This window comes from Bombina bombina, chromosome 7 (genome assembly GCF_027579735.1).
Source record: "Bombina bombina isolate aBomBom1 chromosome 7, aBomBom1.pri, whole genome shotgun sequence".
Lineage (NCBI taxonomy): Eukaryota > Metazoa > Chordata > Amphibia > Anura > Bombinatoridae > Bombina > Bombina bombina.
In genome coordinates, this window is record NC_069505.1 from 433,359,322 (window position 1) to 433,382,633 (window position 23,312).

At 44.5% G+C, this 23,312-nt stretch overlaps 1 protein-coding gene across 2 annotated transcripts in view; it reads right to left on the reverse strand.

The window, feature by feature from the left end:
- UBN2 (ubinuclein 2) overlaps positions 1–23,312 on the reverse strand; it is a 265,262-nt gene that overhangs the window by 105,985 nt on the left and 135,965 nt on the right. The window lies entirely within an intron of this gene.

Genomic DNA, 23,312 nt, shown 5'->3' on the forward strand with positions numbered 1-23,312 from the left:
AGAATGCCTGTCTTTTTATGTGGTCTGAAGACAACTGAGACCTGTGGAACCTCCCCCTTGGGGGAAGCCCCTTGAATTCCAGAAGATAACCTTGGGAGACTATTGCTAGCGCCCAAGGATCCAGAACATCTCTTGCCCAAGCCTGAGCGAAGAGAGAGAGTCTGCCCCCCACCAGATCCGGTCCCGGATCGGGGGCCAACATTTCATGCTGTCTTGGTAGCAGTGGCAGGTTTCTTGGCCTGCTTTCCCTTGTTCCAGCCTTGCATTGGTCTCCAAGCTGGCTTGGCTTGAGAAGTATTACCCTCTTGCTTAGAGGACGTAGCACTTTGGGCTGGTCCGTTTCTACGAAAGGGACGAAAATTAGGTTTATTTTTTGCCTTGAAAGGCCGATCCTGAGGAAGGGCGTGGCCCTTACCCCCAGTGATATCAGAGATAATCTCTTTCAAGTCAGAGCCAAACAGCGTTTTCCCCTTGAAAGGAATGTTAAGTAGCTTGTTCTTGGAAGACGCATCAGCTGACCAAGATTTCAACCAAAGCGCTCTGCCCGCCACAATAGCAAACCCAGAATTCTTAGCCGCTAACCTAGCCAATTGCAAAGTGGCGTCTAGGGTGAAAGAATTAGCCAATTTGAGAGCATTGATTCTGTCCATAATCTCCTCATAAGGAGGAGAATCACTATCGACCGCCTTTATCAGCTCATCGAACCAGAAACATGCGGCTGTAGCGACAGGGACAATGCATGAAATTGGTTGTAGAAGGTAACCCTGCTGAACAAACATCTTTTTAAGTAAACCTTCTAATTTTTTATCCATAGGATCTTTGAAAGCACAACTATCCTCTATGGGTATAGTGGTGCGTTTGTTTAAAGTGGAAACCGCTCCCTCGACCTTGGGGACTGTCTGCCATAAGTCCTTTCTGGGGTCGACCATAGGAAACAATTTTTTAAATATGGGGGGAGGGACGAAAGGAATACCGGGCCTTTCCCATTCTTTATTAACAATGTCCGCCACCCGCTTGGGTATAGGAAAAGCTTCTGGGAGCCCCGGGACCTCTAGGAACTTGTCCATTTTACATAGTTTCTCTGGGATGACCAACTTGTCACAATCATCCAGAGTGGATAATACCTCCTTAAGCAGAATGCGGAGATGTTCCAACTTAAATTTAAACGTAATCACATCAGGTTCAGCTTGTTGAGAAATGTTCCCTGAATCAGTAATTTCTCCCTCAGACAAAACCTCCCTGGCCCCATCAGACTGGGTTAGGTGCCCTTCAGAACCATTATTATCAGCGTCGTCATGCTCTTCAGTATCTAAAACAGAGCAGTCGCGCTTACGCTGATAAGTGTTCATTTTGGCTAAAATGTTTTTGACAGAATTATCCATTACAGCCGTTAATTGTTGCATAGTAAGGAGTATTGGCGCGCTAGATGTACTAGGGGCCTCCTGAGTGGGCAAGACTCGTGTAGACGAAGGAGGGAATGATGCAGTACCATGCTTACTCCCCTCACTTGAGGAATCATCTTGGGCATCATTGTCATTGTCACATAAATCACATTTATTTAAATGAATAGGAATTCTGGCTTCCCCACATTCAGAACACAGTCTATCTGGTAGTTCAGACATGTTAAACAGGCATAAACTTGATAACAAAGTACAAAAAACGTTTTAAAATAAAACCGTTACTGTCACTTTAAATTTTAAACTGAACACACTTTATTACTGCAATTGCGAAAAAACATGAAGGAATTGTTCAAAATTCACCAAATTTTCACCAGTGTCTTAAAGCCTTAAAAGTATTGCACACCAAATTTGGAAGCTTTAACCCTTAAAATAACGGAACCGGAGCCGTTTTTAACTTTAACCCCTTTACAGTCCCTGGTATCTGCTTTGCTGAGACCCAACCAAGCCCAAAGGGGAATACGATACCAAATGACGCCTTCAGAAAGTCTTTTCTAAGTATCAGAGCTCCTCTCACATGCGACTGCATGTCATGCCTCTCAAAAACAAGTGCGCAACACCGGCGCGAAAATGAGGCTCTGCCTATGATTTGGGAAAGCCCCTAAAGAATAAGGTGTCTAAAACAGTGCCTGCCGATATTATAATATCAAAATACCCAGATTAAATGATTCCTCAAGGCTAAATATGTGTTAAAAATGAATCGATTTAGCCCAGATAAAGTCTACAGTCTTAATAAGCCCTTGTGAAGCCCTTATTTACGATCTTAATAAACATGGCTTACCGGATCCCATAGGGAAAATGACAGCTTCCAGCATTACATCGTCTTGTTAGAATGTGTCATACCTCAAGCAGCAAGAGACTGCTCACTGTTCCCCCAACTGAAGTTAATTGCTCTCAACAGTCCTGTGTGGAACAGCCATGGATTTTAGTGACGGTGCTAAAATCATTTTCCTCATACAAACAGAAATCTTCATCTCTTTTCTGTTTCTGAGTAAATAGTACATACCAGCACTATTTCAAAATAACAAACTCTTGATTGAATAATAAAAACTACAGTTAAACACTAAAAAACTCTAAGCCATCTCCGTGGAGATGTTGCCTGTACAACGGCAAAGAGAATGACTGGGGTAGGCGGAGCCTAGGAGGGATCATGTGACCAGCTTTGCTGGGCTCTTTGCCATTTCCTGTTGGGGAAGAGAATATCCCACAAGTAAGGATGACGCCGTGGACCGGACACACCTATGTTGGAGAAAATACGACAGCACACAAATATTGAGTACTGACTTAACCTCAGAGAAATCTTGCTGAGGTGCCCTAATGCTCGTTCACCCTTAGAACTTCATGCCAAAACAGATCCGGAGCACAGTTGTAGCGCTATCTGGACTCACAGAGGTGAAGAGTACTGCGTTAGCAAAGGAAAACCACTCTACCGATAAAGCGGGTGCAGCCTAAGTCGGCCCCAAGCTCCGCCCCTCATGGGCGTGATAACACACACATCTAAACATATAGATATTGCAATTGCGCCACTGAGAAAAACGGCGCCAAACATAACCCCGCCCTTTGTGGGCGTAATATACACGCTATCCCAGTCGCCATATTTATTAGATACATACTAACGGGAGTTAACTGACCCCTTCTTTGACAAAATGTAACACCGAAAAAAACTAAATTTATGCTTACCTGATAAATTTCTTTCTCTTGTGGTGTATCCAGTCCACGGGTTCATCCATTACTTGTGGGATATTCTCCTTCCCAACATGAAGTTGCAAAGAGGACACCCACAGCAGAGCTGTCTATATAGCTCCTCCCCTAACCCCCACCTCCAGTCATTCGACCGAAGGCAAGTAAGAAAAAGGAGAAACTAAAGGGTGCAGTGGTGACTGTAGTTTTAAAAAATAAAAACACCTGACTTAAAGTGACAGGGCGGGCCGTGGACTGGATACACCACAAGAGAAAGAAATTTATCAGGTAAGCATAAATTTTGTTTTCTCTTGTAAGTTGTATCCAGTCCACGGGTTCATCCATTACTTGTGGGATACCAATACCAAAGCTTTAGGACACGGATGAAGGGAGGGATAAGGCAGGAACTTAAACAGAAGGCACCACTGCCTGTAAGACCTTTCTCCCAAAAATAGCCTCCGAGGAAGCAAAAGTATCAAATTTGTAGAATTTAGAAAAAGTATGAAGCGAAGACCAAGTTGCCGCCTTGCAAATCTGTTCAACAGAAGCCTCATTTTTAAATGCCCATGTGGAAGCTACCGCTCTAGTAGAGTGAGCTGTAATCCTCTCAGGAGGCTGCTAGCCAGCAGTCTCAAATTAAGCGGATTATGCTTCTCAGCCAAAAAGAAAGAGAAGTTGCCGAAGCTTTGTGGCCTCTCCTCTTTCCAGAGTAGACAACAAACAAGGCAGATGTTTGACAAAACTCCTTAGTTGCTTGTAAGTAGAACTTTAAAGCACGAACCACATACAGATTGTGCAACAACCGTTCCTTCTTGGAAGAGGGATTCGGACACAGAGAAGGAACAACAATTTCCTGATTGATATTTCTATTGGAAAAAACCTTAGGAAGAAAACCTGGCTTGGTACGTAACACCACCTTATCCGCATGGAAAATCAGATAGGGTGAATCACACTGCAGAGCCGATAACTCTGAAACTCTTCGGGCTGAAGAGATAGCAACAAGAAACAAAACTTTCCAAGATAAAAGTTTAATATCTAATGAATGCATAGGTTCAAACAGAACCCCTTGAAGAACTTTAAGAACTAAATTTAAACTCCATGGCGGAGCAACTGGTTTAAATACCGGCTTGATTCTGACTAAAGCCTAACAAAACGCCCGAACGTCTGGAACGTCTGCCAGACGCTTGTGAAAGAGAATAGACAGAGCAGATATCTGTCCTTTTAAAGAACTAGCTGATAATCCTTTTTCCAATCCTTCTTGGAGAAAAGATAGAATCCTAGGAATCTTAACCCTACTCCATTAGAAACCCTTGGAATCACACCAATGAAGATATTTACGCCATATCTTGTGATAGATCTTCCTGGTGACAGGCTTCCTAGCCTGGATCAAGGTATCAATAACAAACTCAGAAAAACCACGCTTTGCTAAGATCAAGCGTTCAATCTCCACGCAGTCAAGCGTAGAGTAGTTAGATTTAGATGTGTTTGAATGGACCCTGGATTAGAAGGTCCTGCCGCAATGGCAGAGGCCATGGTAGGCAGGATCACATGTCCACCAGATCTGCATACCAAGTCCTGCGAGGCCACGCAGGAGCAATAAAGATCACCAAAGCTTCCTCCTGCTTGATTCTGGCAACCAGACGCGGGAGAAGAGGAAACGGTGGAAACACATAAGCCAGGCTGAAGGACCAGGGCGCTGCTAGGTCATCTACTAGCGCTGCCCGAGGATCCCTTGACCTGGACCCGTAACAAGGAAGATTGGCATTCTGACGGGACGCCATCAGATCCAGCTCCAGTCTGCCCCATAGATGAATCAGTTGGGCAAAAATCTCCGGGTGAAGCTCCCATTCCCCCGGGTGAAAAGTCTGCCGACTTAGAAGATCCGCCTCCCAGTTCTCTACTCCTGGGATATGGATAGCTGAGAGATGGCAAGAGTGAGCCTCTACCCATAGAATTATCTTGGAAACCTCCATCATTGCCAGGGGACTCCTTGTTCCCCCCTGATGGTTGATATAGGCTACAGTCTTGATGTTGTTTGACTGAAATCTGATGAACCTGACCGCAGCCAGTTGAGGCCATGCCTGAAGAGCATTGAATATCGCTCTTAGCTCCAGAATGTTTATCGGGAGGAGGGCCTCCTCCTGAGTCCACGAACCCTGAGCTTTTAGGGAGTTCCAGACCGTGCCCCAGCCCAGAAGGCTGGCATCTGTTGTCACTATAGTCCACTCTGGCCTGCGGAAGCTCATTCCCCTGGACAGATGGACCCGAGATAACCACCAGAGAAGAGAATCCCTGGTCGCTTGATCCAGATTTAGCAGAGGAGACAAATCTGTGTAGTCCCCATTCCACTGATTGAGCATGCAAAGTTGTAGTGGTCTGAGATGTAGGCGGGCAAACTGAACTATGTCCATTGCCACTACCATTAGGCCGATTACTTCCATACACTGAGCCACTGACGGCCGAGAAATGGAATGAAGAACACGGCAGGAAGTTAGCAGCTTTGATATCCTGACCTCTGTCAGAAAAATGTTAATTTCTACTGAATCTATCAGAGTCCCTAGGAAAGAAACTCTTGTGAGAGGGGAGAGAGAACTCTTTTCTCTGTTCACCTTCCACCCGTGAGACCTCAGAAAGGCCAGAACAATGTCCGTATGGGACTTGGCGACTTGAAGAGTCGACGCCTGGATCAAGATGTCGAGAGCTTGCAAAGAGAATGACTGGAGGTGGGGGTTAGGGGAGGAGCTATATAGACAGCTCTGCTGTGGGTGTCCTCTTTGCAACTTCCTAGTAATGGATGAACCCGTGGACTGGATACACCTTACAAGAGAAAAACATAACTTATGCTTACCTGATACATTTATTTCTCTTGTGATGTATCGAGTCCACGGATTCATCCATACTTGTGGGATATTCTCCTTCCCTACAGGAAGTGGCAAAGAGAGCACCCACAGCAGAGCTGTCTACATAGCTCCTCCCTTAGCTCCACCCCCCAGTCATTCGACCGAAGGCTAGGAAGAAAAAGGAGAAACTATAGGGTGCAGTGGTGACTGAAGTTTTTTAAATAAAAAAATACTGCCTGTCTTAATAAACAGGGCGGGCTGTGGACTCGATACATCACAAGAGAAATAAATTTATCAGGTAAGCATAAATTATGTTTTCTCTTGTAAGATGTATCGAGTCCACGGATTCATCCATACTTGTGGGATACCAATACCAAAGCTTTAGGACACTGATGAAGGGAGGGACAAGACAGGGACCTTAAACGGAAGGAACCACTGCTTGTAGAACCTCTCTCCCAAAAATAGCCTCCGAAGAAGCAAAAGTATCGAATTTGTAAAATTTGGAAAAAGTATGAAGCGAAGACCAAGTTGCCGCCTTACAAATCTGTTCAACAGAAGTCTCATTTTTAAAAGCCCATGTGGAAGCCACTGCTCTAGTAGAATGAGCAGTAATTCTTTCAGGAGGCTGCTGTCCAGCAGTCTCATAAGCCAAACGGATGATGCTTTTCAGCTAAAAAGAAAGAGGTAGCCGTAGCCTTTTGACCTCTCCGTTTACCAGAATAAACAACAAACAATGAAGATGTTTGACGGAAATCTTTAGTTGCTTGTAAGTAGAACTTTAAAGCACGAACCACATCAAGATTGTGCAACAGACGTTCCTTCTTTGAGGAAGGATTAGGACACAGTGAAGGAACAACAATCTCCTGATTGATATTCCTATTAGAAACAACCTTAGGAAGAAACCCAGGTTTGGTACGCAAAACCACCTTATCTGCATGGAAAACAAGGTAAGGTGAGTCACACTGTAAAGCAGATAACTCAGAAACTCTTCGTGCCGAAGAGATAGCTACTAAAAACAAAACTTACCAAGATAGAAGCTTAATATCTATGGAATGCATAGGTTCAAACGGAACCCCTTGAAGAACTTTAAGAACTAAGTATAGGCTCCATGGTGGAGCAACAGGTTTAAATACAGGCTTGATCCTGACCAAGGCCTGACTAAATGCTTGAACGTCTGGGACATCTGCCAGACGTTTGTGTAAAAGAATAGACAAAGCAGATATTTGTCCTTTTAACGAACTAGCTGATAATCCCTTCTCCAATCCTTCTTGGAGAAAAGACAATATTCTAGGAATCCTAATCTTACTCCATGAGTAACCCTTGGATTCACACCAATAAAAATATTTGCGCCAAATCTTATGATAAATCTTCCTGGTGACAGGCTTTCTAGCTTGAATCAGGGTATCAATGACCGACTCAAGAAACCACGCTTTGATAGAATCAGGCGTTCAATCTCCAAGCAGTCAGACGCAGAGAAATTAGATTTGGATGCGTGAATGGACCTTGGATTAGAAGGTCCTGCCTCATTGGCAGAGACCACGGTGGAACTGATGACATGTCCACTAGGTCTGCATACCAAGTCCTGCGTGGCCACGCAGGTGCTATCAGAATCACTGAAGCCCTCTCCTGCTTGATTCTGGCAACCAGACGTGGAAGGAGAGTAAACGGTGTAAATACATAGGCCAGATTTAAGGACCAGGGCACTGCTAAAACATCTATCAGTACCGCCTGGGGATCCCGGGACCTGGACCCGTAACAAGGAAGTTTGGCATGCTGTCGGGATGCCATCAGATCCAATTCTGGTGTGCCCCATAGCTGAGTCAGCTGGGCAAATACCTCCGGATGGAGCTCCCACTCCCCCGGATGAAAAGTCTGACGACTTAGGAAATCTGCCTCCCAGTTCTCTACTCCTGGGATATGGATTGCTGAGAGATGGCAAGAGTGATCCTCCGCCCATCGGATTATTTTGGTTACCTCCATCATCGCTAGAGAACTCTGTGTTCCTCCTTGATGATTGATATAAGCTACAGTCGTGATTTTGTCCGACTGAAATCTGATAAATTTGGCCGCAGCAAGTTGAGGCCATGCCTGAAGCGCATTGAATATTGTTCTCAGTTCTAGAATGTTTATCGGGAGGAGAGTTTCCTCCTGAGACCATAAGCCCTATGCTTTCAGGGAGTTCCAGACAGCACCCCAGCCTAGTAGGCTGGCATCTGTCGTTACTATGAGCCACTCTGGCCTGCGGAAACACATTCCCTGAGACAGGTGGTCCTGAGACAACCACCAGAGAAGAGAATCTCTGGTCTCCTGGTCCAGATTTATTTGAGGAGATAAATCTGCATAATCCCCATTCCACTGTTTGAGCATGCATAGTTGCAGTGGTCTGAGGTATAGGCGGGCAAAAGGAACTATGTGCATTGCCGCTACCATGAGTCCGATTACCTCCATGCACTGAGCCACTGATGGCCGAGGAATGGAATGAAGAGCTCAGCAAGTGATTAAAAGTTTTGATTTTCTGACCTCCGTCCCTAGGAAGGAAACTCTTGTGAGAGGGAAGAGAGAACTCTTTTTTTATGTTCACCTTCCACCCGTGAGATTTCAGAAAAGCCAACACGATGTCCGTGTGAGACTTGGCTAGTTGGAAAGTCGACGCCTGAATTAAGATGTCGTCTAGATAAGGCGCCACTGCTATGCCCCGCGGCCTTAGCACCACCAAAGAGGACCCTAGCACTTTTGTGAAAATTCTGGGAGCCGTGGCCAACCCGAAGGGAAGGGCCACGAACTGGAAATGCATGTCCAGAAAGGCAAAACTGAGGAATTTATGATGATCTCTGTGAATAGGGATGTGTAGATACGCATCCTGTAAGTCCACGGTAATCATATATTGACCCTCCTGGATCATTGGTAGATTGGTCCGAATAGTCTCCATCTTGAATGATGGTACTCTTAGGAATTTGTTTAGAATTTTGAGATCCAAGATTGGTCTGAAAGTTCCCTCTTTTTTGGGAACCACAAACAGGTTTGAGTAAAACCCTAGCCCTTGTTCCTCTTTTAGAACTGGGCGGATCACTCCCATGGTATGTAGGTCTTCTACACAGCTTAAGAACGCCTCTCTCTTTGTCCGGTTTGCAGACAATTGAGAAATGTGAAATCTCCCCCTTGGGGGGGGGGGGGGGGTCTTTGAAGTCCAGAAGATATCCCTGGGACACAATTTCTAAAGCCCAGGAATCGTGAACATCTCTTGCCCAAGCCTGAGCGAAGAGAGAGAGCCTGCCCCCTACTAGATCCGGTCCCGGATCGGGGGCTACCCCTTCATGCTGTCTTAGAGGCAGCTGCAGGCTTCTTGGCCTGTTTACCCTTGTTCCAAGCCTGGTCAGGTCTCCAGACTGACTTGGATTGGGCAAAATTCCCCTCTTGCTTTGCAGCAGAGGAAGCTGAAGCGGGACCACCCTTGAAGTTCCGAAAGGAACGAAAATTATTTGGTTTTGTCCTCATTTTATTTGTTTTATCCTGAGGGAGGGCATGGCCTTTCCCTCCAGTGATGTCTGAAATAATCTCTTTCAGTTCAGGCCCGAATAGGGTCTTTCCTTTGAAAGGGATGTTCAAAAGTTTCGATTTTGATGACACATCCGCAGACCAGGACTTAAGCCATAACGCTCTGCGTGCTAAAATGGCAAAACCTGAATTCTTTGCTGCTAATTTAGCCAGTTGGAAAGCGTCATCTGTAATGAAAGAATTAGCCAACTTAAGGGCCTAAATTCTGTCCATAATCTCTTCTAATGGAGTCTCCATCTGAAGAGCCTCTTCTAGAGCCTCAAACCAGAAAGCAGCTGCAGTAGTTACAGGAACAATGCACGCAATAGGTTGGAGAAGAAAACCTTGATGAACAAAAATTTTCTTCAGGAGACCCTCTAATTTTTTATCCATAGGATCTTTGAAAGCACAACTGTCTTCGATAGGTATAGTTGTACGCTTAGCCAGAGTAGAAATAGCTCCCTCCACCTTAGGAACTGTCTGCCACGAGTCCCGCATGGTGTCAGATATGGGAAACATTTTCTTAAAAACAGGAGGGGGAGCGAACGGAATACCTGGTCTATCCCACTCCTTAGTAACAATATTCACAATCCTCTTAGGGACTGGAAAAACATCAGTGTAAACAGGAACCTCTAAATATTTGTCCATTTTACACAATTTCTCTGGGACCACTATAGGGTCACAATCATCTAGAGTCGCTAATACCTCCCTGAGCAATAAGCGGAGGTGTTCAAGCTTAAATTTAAAGGCTGTCATATCAGAATCTGTCTGAGGGAGCTTCTTTCCTGAATCAGAAATTTCTCCCTCAGATAACAAATCCCTTATCCCTACCTCAGAACATTGTGAGGGTATATCGGATACGGCTACTAAAGCGTCAGACGGCTCAGCATTTGTTCTTAACCCAGAGCTGTCACGCTTTCCTTGCAAACCAGGCAGTTTAGATAAAACCTCAGTGAGGGTTGTATTCATAACTGTGGCCATGTCTTGTAAAGTAAATGAATTTGACGCACTAGAGGTACTTGGCGTCACTTGTGCGGGCGTTACTGGTTGTGACACTTGGGGAGAGCTAGATGGCAAACCCTCATTCCCTTCTGTCTGAGAATCATCTATGGCATTATTTTTAAGTGCTAAAATATGCTCTTTATAATTTATAGACATATCAGTGCAAGTGGGACACATTCTAAGAGGGGGTTCCACAATGGCTTCTAAACACATTGAACAAGGATTTTCCTTGATGTCAGACATGTTAAACAGGCTAGTAATGCAACAAGCAAGCTTGGAGAACACTTTATTCAATGAAAAACAGAATTTATGCTTACCTGATAAATTACTTTCTCCAACGGTGTGTCCGGTCCACGGCGTCATCCTTACTTGTGGGATATTCTCTTCCCCAACAGGAAATGGCAAAGAGCCCAGCAAAGCTGGTCACATGATCCCTCCTAGGCTCCGCCTTCCCCAGTCATTCGACCGACGTAAAGGAGGAATATGCATAGGAGAAATCATATGATACCGTGGTGACTGTAGTTAGATAAAATAATTCATCAGACCTGATTAAAAAAAACCAGGGCGGGCCGTGGACCGGACACACCGTTGGAGAAAGTAATTTATCAGGTAAGCATAAATTCTGTTTTCTCCAACATAGGTGTGTCCGGTCCACGGCGTCATCCTTACTTGTGGGAACCAATACCAAAGCTTTAGGACACGGATGATGGGAGGGAGCAAATCAGGTCACCTAGATGGAAGGCACCACGGTTTGCAAAACCTTTCTCCCAAAAATAGCCTCAGAAGAAGCAAAAGTATCAAATTTGTAAAATTTGGTAAAAGTGTGCAGTGAAGACCAAGTCGCTGCCTTACATATCTGATCAACAGAAGCCTCGTTCTTGAAGGCCCATGTGGAAGCCACAGCCCTAGTGGAGTGAGCTGTGATTCTTTCAGGAGGCTGCCGTCCGGCAGTCTCATAAGCCAATCGGATGATGCTTTCTCTTGAAGAAAGGATAGAATCTTAGGAATTTTTATCTTGTTCCATGGGAATCCTTTAGATTCACACCAAAAGATATATTTTTTCCATATTTTATGGTAGATTTTTCTAGTTACAGGCTTTCTAGCCTGAACAAGAGTATCAATGACAGAATCTGAGAACCCTCGCTTTGATAAAATCAAGCGTTCAATCTCCAAGCAGTCAGTTGGAGTGAGGCCAGATTCGGATGTTCGAACGGACCTTGAACAAGAAGGTCCTGTCTCAAAGGTAGCTTCCATGGTGGAGCCGATGACATATTCACCAGGTCTGCATACCAAGTCCTGCGTGGCCACGCAGGAGCTATCAAGATCACCGATGCCCTCTCCTGTTTGATCCTGGCTACCAGCTTGGGAATGAGAGGAAAATGTGGGAACACATAAGCTAGGTTGAAGGTCCAAGGTGCTACTAGTGCATCCACTAGAGTCGCCTTGGGATCCCTGGATCTGGACCCGTAGCAAGGAACCTTGAAGTTCTGACGAGACGCCATCAGATCCATGTCTGGAATGCCCCACAATTGAATTATTTGGGCAAAGATTTCCGGATGGAGTTCCCACTCCCCCTGATGAAATGTCTGACGACTCAGAAAATCCGCTTCCCAATTTTCCACTCCTGGGATGTGGATTGCAGACAAGTGGCAGGAGTGATTCTCCGCCCATTGAATTATTTTGGTCACTTCTTCCATCGCCAGGGAACTCCTTGTTCCCCCCTGATGGTTGATATACGCAACAGTCGTCATGTTGTCTGATTGAAACCTTATGAATTTGGCCTTTGCTAGCTGAGGCCAAGCCTTGAGAGCATTGAATATCGCTCTCAGTTCCAGAATATTTATCGGTAGAAGAGATTCTTCCCGAGACCAAAGACCCTGAGCTTTCAGGGGTTCCCAGACCGCGCCCCAGCCCACCAGACTGGCGTCGGTCGTGACAATGACCCACTCTGGTCTGCGGAAGCTCATCCCTTGTGACAGGTTGTCCAGGGTCAGCCACCAACGGAGTGAATCTCTGGTCCTCTGATCTACTTGTATCGTCGGAGACAAGTCTGTATAATCCCCATTCCACTGTCTGAGCATGCACAGTTGTAATGGTCTTAGATGAATTCGCGCAAAAGGAACTATGTCCATTGCCGCAACCATCAAACCTATTACTTCCATGCACTGCGCTATGGAAGGAAGAAGAACAGAATGAAGTACTTGACAAGAGCTTAGAAGTTTTGATTTTCTGGCCTCTGTCAGAAAAATCTTCATTTCTAAGGAGTCTATTATTGTTCCCAAGAAGGGAACTCTTGTTGACGGAGATAGAGAACTTTTCTCTACGTTCACTTTCCACCCGTGAGATCTGAGAAAGGCTAGGACAATGTCCGTATGAGCCTTTGCTTGTGGCAGAGACGACGCTTGAATCAGAATGTCGTCCAAGTAAGGTACTACTGCAATGCCCCTTGGTCTTAGCACCGCTAGAAGGGACCCTAGTACCTTTGTGAAAATTCTTGGGGCAGTGGCTAATCCGAATGGAAGTGCCACGAACTGGTAATGTTTGTCCAGAAAGGCGAACCTTAGGAACCGATGATGTTCCTTGTGGATAGGAATATGTAGATACGCATCCTTTAAATCCACCGTGGTCATGAATTGACCTTCCTGGAAGGTAGGAAGAATTGTCCGAATGGTTTCCATTTTGAACGATGGAACCCTGAGAAATTTGTTTAGGATCTTGAGATCTAAGATTGGTCTGAATGTTCCCTCTTTTTTGGGAACTATGAACAGATTGGAGTAGAATCCCATCCCTTGTTCTCTTAATGGAACAGGATGAATCACTCCCATTTTTAACAGGTCTTCTACACAATGTAAGAATGCCTGTCTTTTTATGTGGTCTGAAGACAATTGAGACCTGTGGAACCTTCCCCTTGGGGGTAGCTCCTTGAATTCCAGAAGATAACCTTGGGAGACTATTTCTAGCGCCCAAGGATCCAGAACATCTCTTGCCCAAGCCTGAGCGAAGAGCGAAAGTCTGCCCCCCACCAGATCCGGTCCCGGATCGGGGGCCAACATCTCATGCTGTCTTGGTAGCAGTGGCAGGTTTCTTGGCCTGCTTACCTTTGTTCCAGCCTTGCATTGGCCTCCAGGCTGGCTTGGTTTGAGAAGTATTACCCTCTTGCTTAGAGGATGTAGAACTTGAGGCTGGTCCATTTCTGCGAAAGGGACGAAAATTAGGTTTATTTTTAGCCTTAAAAGACCTATCCTGAGGAAGGGCATGGCCCTTTCCCCCAGTGATATCTGAAATAATCTCTTTCAAGTCAGGGCCAAATAGCGTTTTCCCCTTGAAAGGTATGTTAAGCAATTTGTTCTTGGAGGACGCATCCGCTGACCAAGACTTTAGCCAAAGCGCTCTGCGCGCCACAATAGCAAACCCTGAATTTTTCGCCGCTAATCTAGCTAATTGCAAAGTGGCGTCTAAAGTAAAAGAGTTAGCCAATTTAAGAGCGTGAATTCTGTCCATAATCTCCTCATAAGAAGATTCTTTATCTAGCGACTTTTCCAGTTCATCGAACCAGAAACACGCTGCTGTAGTGACAGGAACAATGCATGAAATTGGCTGTAGAAGGTAACCTTGCTGAACAAACATCTTTTTAAGCAAACCTTCTAACTTTTTATCCATAGGATCTTTGAAAGCACAACTATCTTCTATAGGGATAGTAGTGCGTTTGTTTAGAGTAGAGACCGCCCCCTCGACCTTAGGGACTGTCTGCCATAAGTCCTTTCTGGGGTCGACCATAGGAAACAATTTCTTAAATATAGGGGGAGGGACAAAAGGTATGCCGGGCCTTTCCCATTCTTTGTTTACAATGTCCGCCACCCGCTTGGGTATAGGAAAAGCTTCGGGGGGCACCGGGACCTCTAGGAACTTGTCCATCTTACATAATTTCTCTGGAATGACCAAATTGTCACAATCATCCAGAGTAGATAACACCTCCTTAAGCAGAGCGCGGAGATGTTCCAATTTAAATTTGAATGTAATAACATCAGGTTCAGCTTGTTGAGAAATTTTTCCTGAATCTGAAATTTCTCCCTCAGACAAAACCTCCCTGGCCCCTACAGACTGGTGTAAGGGCATGTCAGAACCATTATCATCAGCGTCCTCATGCTCTTCAGTATCTAACACAGAGCAGTCGCGCTTTCGCTGATAAGTGGGCATTTTGGCTAAAATGTTTTTAATAGAATTATCCATTACAGCCGTTAATTGTTGCATAGTAAGAAGTATTGGCGCACTAGATGTACTAGGGGCCTCCTGTGTGGGCAAGACTGGTGTAGACACAGGAGGGGATGATGCAGTACCATGCTTACTCCCCTCACTTGAGGAATCATCTTGGGCATCATTTTCTCTAAATTGTTTGTCACATGCATCACATCTATTTAAATGAGAAGGAACCTTGGCTTCCTCACATACAGAACATAGTCTATCTGATAGTTCAGACATGTTAAACAGGCATAATCTTGAAAACAAAGTACAAAAAACTTTTTAAAATAAAACCGTTACTGTCACTTTAAATTTTAAACTGAACACACTTTATTACTGAATATGCAAAAAAGTATGAAGGAATTGTTCAAAATTCACCAAAATGTCACCACAGTGTCTTAAAGCCTTAAAAGTATTGCACACCAAATTTGAAAGCTTTAACTCTTAAAATAACGGAACCGGAGCCGTTTTTATATTTAACCCCTATACAGTCCCTGGTATCTGCTTTGCTGAGACCCAACCAAGCCCAGAGGGGAATACGATACCAAATGACGCCTTCAGTAAGCTTTTTCTGTGTATCTGAGCTCCTCACACATGCATCAGCATGCCTTGCTTCCCAAAAACAACTGCGCATTAGTGGCGCGAAAATGAGGCTCTGCCTATGATTAGAGAAGGCCCCCAGTGAAAAAGGTGTCCAATACAGTGCCTGCCGTTTTTTTAACATAATTCCCAAGAATAAAATAACTCCTCAAAGCTATAAACTATTAACAATGCTTATAAAATAATTGTTTTAGCCCAGAAAAATGTCTACCAGTCTTTAAAGCCCTTGTGAAGCCCTTTATACTTATTAATAAAATGGCTTACCGGATCCCATAGGGAAAATGACAGCTTCCAGCATTACCAAGTCTTGTTAGAAATGTGTCATACTTCAAGCAGCAAAGACTGCACACTGTTTCCCCCAACTGAAGTTACTTCATCTCAACAGTCCTGTGTGGAAACAGCCATCGAAGAATCATCTTCCTCTTACAAACAGAAATCTTCATCTCTTTTCTGTTTCAGAGTAAATAGTACATACCAGCACTATTTTAAAATAAACTCTTGATTGAAGAATAAAACTACATTTAAACACCAAAAAACTCTAAGCCATCTCCGTGGAGATGTTGCCTGTACAACGGCAAAGAGAATGACTGGGGAAGGCGGAGCCTAGGAGGGATCATGTGACCAGCTTTGCTGGGCTCTTTGCCATTTCCTGTTGGGGAAGAGAATATCCCACAAGTAAGGATGACGCCGTGGACCGGACACACCTATGTTGGAGAAAACAGAATTTATGTTTACCTGATAAATTACTTTCTCCAACGGTGTGTCCGGTCCACGGCGTCATCCTTACTTGTGGGATATTCTCTTCCCCAACAGGAAATGGCAAAGAGCCCAGCAAAGCTGGTCACATGATCCCTCCTAGGCTCCGCCTACCCCAGTCATTCGACCGACGTTAAGGAGGAATATTTGCATAGGAGAAACCATATGAAACCGTGGTGACTGTAGTTAAAGAAAATAAATTATCAGACCTGATTAAAAAACCAGGGCGGGCCGTGGACCGGACACACCGTTTGAGAAAGTAATTTATCAGGTAAACATAAATTCTGTTTTCTCCAACATAGGTGTGTCCGGTCCACGGCGTCATCCTTACTTGTGGGAACCAATACCAAAGCTTTAGGACACGGATGATGGGAGGGAGCAAATCAGGTCACCTAGATGGAAGGCACCACGGCTTGCAAAACCTTTCTCCCAAAAATAGCCTCAGAAGAAGCAAAAGTATCAAACTTGTAAAATTTGGTAAAAGTGTGCAGTGAAGACCAAGTCGCTGCCCTACATATCTGATCAACAGAAGCCTCGTTCTTGAAGGCCCATGTGGAAGCCACAGCCCTAGTGGAATGAGCTGTGATTCTTTCGGGAGGCTGCCGTCCGGCAGTCTCGTAAGCCAATCTGATGATGCTTTTAATCCAAAAAGAGAGAGAGGTAGAAGTTGCTTTTTGACCTCTCCTTTTACCGGAATAAACAACAAACAAGGAAGATGTTTGTCTAAAATCCTTTGTAGCATCTAAATAGAATTTTAGAGCGCGAACAACATCCAAATTGTGCAACAAACGTTCCTTCTTCGAAACTGGTTTCGGACACAGAGAAGGTACGATAATCTCCTGGTTAATGTTTTTGTTAGAAACAACTTTTGGAAGAAAACCAGGTTTAGTACGTAAAACCACCTTATCTGCATGGAACACCAGATAAGGAGGAGAACACTGCAGAGCAGATAATTCTGAAACTCTTCTAGCAGAAGAAATTGCAACCAAAAACAAAACTTTCCAAGATAATAACTTAATATCAACGGAATGTAAGGGTTCAAACGGAACCCCCTGAAGAACTGAAAGAACTAAGTTGAGACTCCAAGGAGGAGTCAAAGGTTTGTAAACAGGCTTGATTCTAACCAGAGCCTGAACAAAGGCTTGAACATCTGGCACAGCTGCCAGCTTTTTATGAAGTAACACAGACAAGGCAGAAATCTGTCCCTTCAGGGAACTTGCAGATAATCCTTTTTCCAATCCTTCTTGAAGGAAGGATAGAATCTTAGGAATCTTAACCTTGTCCCAAGGGAATCCTTTAGATTCACACCAACAGATATATTTTTTCCAAATTTTGTGGTAAATCTTTCTAGTTACAGGCTTTCTGGCCTGAACAAGAGTATCGATAACAGAATCTGAGAACCCTCGCTTCGATAAGATCAAGCGTTCAATCTCCAAGCAGTCAGCTGGAGTGAGACCAGATTCGGATGTTCGAACGGACCTTGAACAAGAAGGTCTCGTCTCAAAGGTAGCTTCCATGGTGGAGCCGATGACATATTCACCAGATCTGCATACCAAGTCCTGCGTGGCCACGCAGGAGCTATCAAGATCACCGACGCCCTTTCCTGATTGATCCTGGCTACCAGCCTGGGGATGAGAGGAAACGGCGGGAATACATAAGCTAGTTTGAAGGTCCAAGGTGCTACTAGTGCATCCACTAGAGCCGCCTTGGGATCCCTGGATCTGGACCCGTAGCAAGGAACCTTGAAGTTCTGACGAGAGGCCATCAGATCCATGTCTGGAATGCCCCACAGTTGAGTGACTTGGGCAAAGATTTCCGGATGGAGTTCCCACTCCCCCGGATGCAATGTCTGACGACTCAGAAAATCCGCTTCCCAATTTTCCACTCCTGGGATGTGGATAGCAGACAGGTGGCAGGAGTGAGACTCCGCCCATAGAATGATTTTGGTCACTTCTTCCATCGCCAGGGAACTCCTTGTTCCCCCCTGATGGTTGATGTACGCAACAGTTGTCATGTTGTCTGATTGAAACCGTATGAACTTGGCCCTCGCTAGCTGAGGCCAAGCCTTGAGAGCATTGAATATCGCTCTCAGTTCCAGAATATTTATCGGTAGAAGAGATTCTTCCCGAGACCAAAGACCCTGAGCTTTCAGGGATCCCCAGACCGCGCCCCAGCCCATCAGACTGGCGTCGGTCGTGACAATGACCCACTCTGGTCTGCGGAAGGTCATCCCTTGTGACAGGTTGTCCAGGGACAGCCACCAACGGAGTGAGTCTCTGGTCCTCTGATTTACTTGTATCCTCGGAGACAAGTTTGTATAGTCCCCATTCCACTGACTGAGCATGCACAGTTGTAATGGTCTTAGATGAATGCGCGCAAAAGGAACTATGTCCATTGCCGCTACCATCAAACCTATCACTTCCATGCACTGCGCTATGGAAGGAAGAGGAACGGAATGAAGTATCCGACAAGAGTCTAGAAGTTTTGTTTTTCTGGCCTCTGTCAGAAAAATCCTCATTTCTAAGGAGTCTATTATTGTCCCCAAGAAGGGAACCCTTGTTGACGGAGATAGAGAACTCTTTTCCACGTTCACTTTCCATCCGTGAGATCTGAGAAAGGCCAGGACAATGTCCGTGTGAGCCTTTGCTTGAGGAAGGGACGACGCTTGAATCAGAATGTCGTCCAAGTAAGGTACTACAGCAATGCCCCTTGGTCTTAGCACAGCTAGAAGGGACCCTAGTACCTTTGTGAAAATCCTTGGAGCAGTGGCTAATCCGAAAGGAAGCGCCACGAACTGGTAATGCTTGTCCAGGAAAGCGAACCTTAGGAACCGATGATGTTCCTTGTGGATAGGAATATGTAGATACGCATCCTTTAAATCCACCGTGGTCATGAATTGACCTTCCTGGATGGAAGGAAGAATTGTTCGAATGGTTTCCATTTTGAACGATGGAACCTTGAGAAACTTGTTTAAGATCTTGAGATCTAAGATTGGTCTGAACGTTCCCTCTTTTTTGGGAACTATGAACAGATTGGAGTAGAACCCCATCCCTTGTTCTCCTAATGGAACAGGATGAATCACTCCCATTTTTAACAGGTCTTCTACACAACGTAAGAATGCCTGTCTTTTTATGTGGTCTGAAGACAACTGAGACCTGTGGAACCTCCCCCTTGGGGGAAGCCCCTTGAATTCCAGAAGATAACCTTGGGAGACTATTTCTAGCGCCCAAGGATCCAGAACATCTCTTGCCCAAGCCCGAGCGAAGAGAGAGAGTCTGCCCCCCACCAGATCCGGTCCCGGATCGGGGGCCAACATTTCATGCTGTCTTGGTAGCAGTGGCAGGTTTCTTGGCCTGCTTTCCCTTGTTCCAGCCTTGCATTGGTCTCCAAGCTGGCTTGGCTTGAGAAGTATTACCCTCTTGCTTAGAGGACGTAGCACTTTGGGCTGGTCCGTTTCTACGAAAGGGACGAAAATTAGGTTTATTTTTGGCCTTGAAAGGCCGATCCTGAGGAAGGGCATGGCCCTTACCCCCAGTGATATCAGAGATAATCTCTTTCAAGTCAGGGCCAAACAGCGTTTTCCCCTTGAAAGGAATGTTAAGTAGCTTGTTCTTGGAAGACGCATCAGCTGACCAAGATTTCAACCAAAGCGCTCTGCGCGCCACAATAGCAAACCCAGAATTCTTAGCCGCTAACCTAGCCAATTGCAAAGTGGCGTCTAGGGTGAAAGAATTAGCCAATTTGAGAGCATTGATTCTGTCCATAATCTCCTCATAAGGAGGAGAATCACTATCGACCGCCTTTACCAGCTCATCGAACCAGAAACACGCGGCTGTAGCGACAGGGACAATGCATGAAATTGGTTGTAGAAGGTAACCCTGCTGAACAAACATCTTTTTAAGTAAACCTTCTAATTTTTTATCCATAGGATCTTTGAAAGCACAACTATCTTCTATGGGTATAGTGGTGCGTTTGTTTAAAGTGGAAACCGCTCCCTCGACCTTGGGGACTGTCTGCCATAAGTCCTTTCTGGGGTCGACCATAGGAAACAATTTTTTAAATATGGGGGGAGGGACGAAAGGAATACCGGGCCTTTCCCATTCTTTATTTACAATGTCCGCCACCCGCTTGGGTATAGGAAAAGCTTCTGGGAGCCCCGGGACCTCTAGGAACTTGTCCATTTTACATAGTTTCTCTGGGATGACCAACTTGTCACAATCATCCAGAGTGGATAATACCTCCTTAAGCAGAATGCGGAGATGTTCCAACTTAAATTTAAACGTAATCACATCAGGTTCAGCTTGTTGAGAAATGTTCCCTGAATCAGTAATTTCTCCCTCAGACAAAACCTCCCTGGCCCCATCAGACTGGTTTAGGGGCCCTTCAGAACCATTATTATCAGCGTCGTCATGCTCTTCAGTATCTAAAACAGAGCAGTCGCGCTTACGCTGATAAGTGTGCATTTTGGCTAAAATGTTTTTGACAGAATTATCCATTACAGCCGTTAATTGTTGCATAGTAAGGAGTATTGGCGCGCTAGATGTACTAGGGGCCTCCTGAGTGGGCAAGACTCGTGTAGACGAAGGAGGGAATGATGCAGTACCATGCTTACTCCCCTCACTTGAGGAATCATCTTGGGCATCATTGTCATTGTCACATAAATCACATTTATTTAAATGAATAGGAATTCTGGCTTCCCCACATTCAGAACACAGTCTATCTGGTAGTTCAGACATGTTAAACAGGCATAAACTTGATAACAAAGTACAAAAAACGTTTTAAAATAAAACCGTTACTGTCACTTTAAATTTTAAACTGAACACACTTTATTACTGCAATTGCGAAAAAATATGAAGGAATTGTTCAAAATTCACCAAAATTTCACCACAGTGTCTTAAAGCCTTAAAAGTATTGCACCCCAAATTTGGAAGCTTTAACCCTTAAAATAACGGAACCGGAGCCGTTCTTAACTTTAACCCCTTTACAGTCCCTGGTGTCTGCTTTGCTGAGACCCAACCAAGCCCAAAGGGGAATACGATACCAAATGACGCCTTCAGAAAGTCTTTTCTATGTATCAGAGCTCCTCACACATGCGACTGCATGTCATGCCTCTCAAAAACAAGTGCGCAACACCGGCGCGAAAATGAGGCTCTGCCTATGATTTGGGAAAGCCCCTAAAGAGAAAGGTGTCTAAAAAAGTGCCTGCCGATATAAACTTATCAAAATACCCAGATTAAATGATTCCTCAAGGCTAAATATGTGTTAATAATGAATCGATTTAGCCCAGAAAAAGTCTACAGTCTTAATAAGCCCTTGTGAAGCCCTTATTTACAATCTTAATAAACATGGCTTACCGGATCCCATAGGGAAAATGACAGCTTCCAGCATTACATCGTCTTGTTAGAATGTGTCATACCTCAAGCAGCAAGAGACTGCTCACTGTTCCCCCAACTGAAGTTAATTCCTCTCAACAGTCCTGTGTGGAACAGCCATGGATTTTAGTAACGGTTGCTAAAATCATTTTCCTCATACAAACAGAAATCTTCATCTCTTTTCTGTTTCTGAGTAAATAGTACATACCAGCACTATTTTAAAATAAACTCTTGATTGAATAATAAAAACTACAGTTAAACACTAAAAAACTCTAAGCCATCTCCGTGGAGATGTTGCCTGTACAACGGCAAAGAGAATGACTGGGGTAGGCGGAGCCTAGGAGGGATCATGTGACCAGCTTTGCTGGGCTCTTTGCCATTTCCTGTTGGGGAAGAGAATATCCCACAAGTAAGGATGACGCCGTGGACCGGACACACCTATGTTGGAGAAAACAACACTTTAAAAAAAAAAAAAAAAACGGTATTGTGCCTTTAAGAGAAAAAAAACATGTACACTTTCTGCAAAACTGCTTAAAAATATCACAAATCTTACGAATTTTTACAGCATATGTAGCAAGCCTTAGTAAGGTTGCACCACTAGTAAGAATGAGATTAACCCCTTAGTTACCAAACCGGATTGACAAAAGTCTAAAAATCCGGAAATATACAGTCAACACCTTGCCTACCTGCCCTTAGGGGTTGAAATTGGGGGAATAAAGCTTCGTTTTGGCTCCAAAACTGCTTCAGGGCCCTCCTGTGTTGAAGCTTGCTATCCAGAAGTAAAAACAAATGTGTAACTAAGGCGCGAAATTAGGCCCCGCCCACCTCATACACGATGTCTGAGGGACCTTAATTTAACACCTCAAGTGTTAAAAACATTGCCATGTGGTATAAAAACCTTCCAATATAAGCCAAATGAACCCCTAAATAAAAGTCCCAAAAAAACGTTTTTATCAACTCTATCAAAAACGTCTGTTTAAAACCTATAAGTATCAACCAGCAGTAACTTAGCCCTTATGCAAGCTTATAATACTACCGTAAGTGTTTTTCCCCTCATGGGGATAATGTCAGCCCTTTTCTTGAAATATCCTGTCTTTCTAGAAAAATTGACTGAACATACCTCAGTGCAGTAGAGACTGCAAAACCGTTCCTCAGCTGAAGTTTCCTGTACTCTTCAGCGTCAGTGGGAACAGCAATGGATCTTAGTTACCAAATGCTAAGATCATCCTCCATGCAGAAATCTTCATCTCTTTTCTGCTTGAGAGTAAATAGTACACACCGGTACCATTTAAAATAAACTCTTGCTTAAAATAAAAACTAATATTTTGTCATCACAATCTCTTTACCCTTCCATCTTGTTATATATAAAGGAGAAATATGTCCCAGAAAAGTGCTATACTTCCTCTGTCCTGAATCTTTCCTTGTTGCTTCAGACCCAGAATAAAAAAGTCAGCACTTACCTTTGTATTCTGCCTGACAGCAGGGCAGCTCAGCAGGTTTAGGAGTTCCACCCCTCCCATAGCCCTGTGGAGAAAGATAAAGCCTGAGTAATCTTGCTTAGGCCATCAGGTTTAGGGCAGCATAAAATGTATGGGAGGCGCAGTGAGAATTATGTCCCACAAGTTCCCATTGCTCTAAAGTCACCAAAAGCTCTACTGAAGAGACTGATAAGGACTACGGCTACACCCTAGAACAAAGCAGCACTCTCTGGCAGTACTTTAAAAATAATAAACACTTGATTGAAGAATCTAAACTAACACCTCACTTTACCTCTTCCTATCACTAACGTAGGCATGACTGGAGTGGGAGGGAAGGGAGGAGCTATATATAGC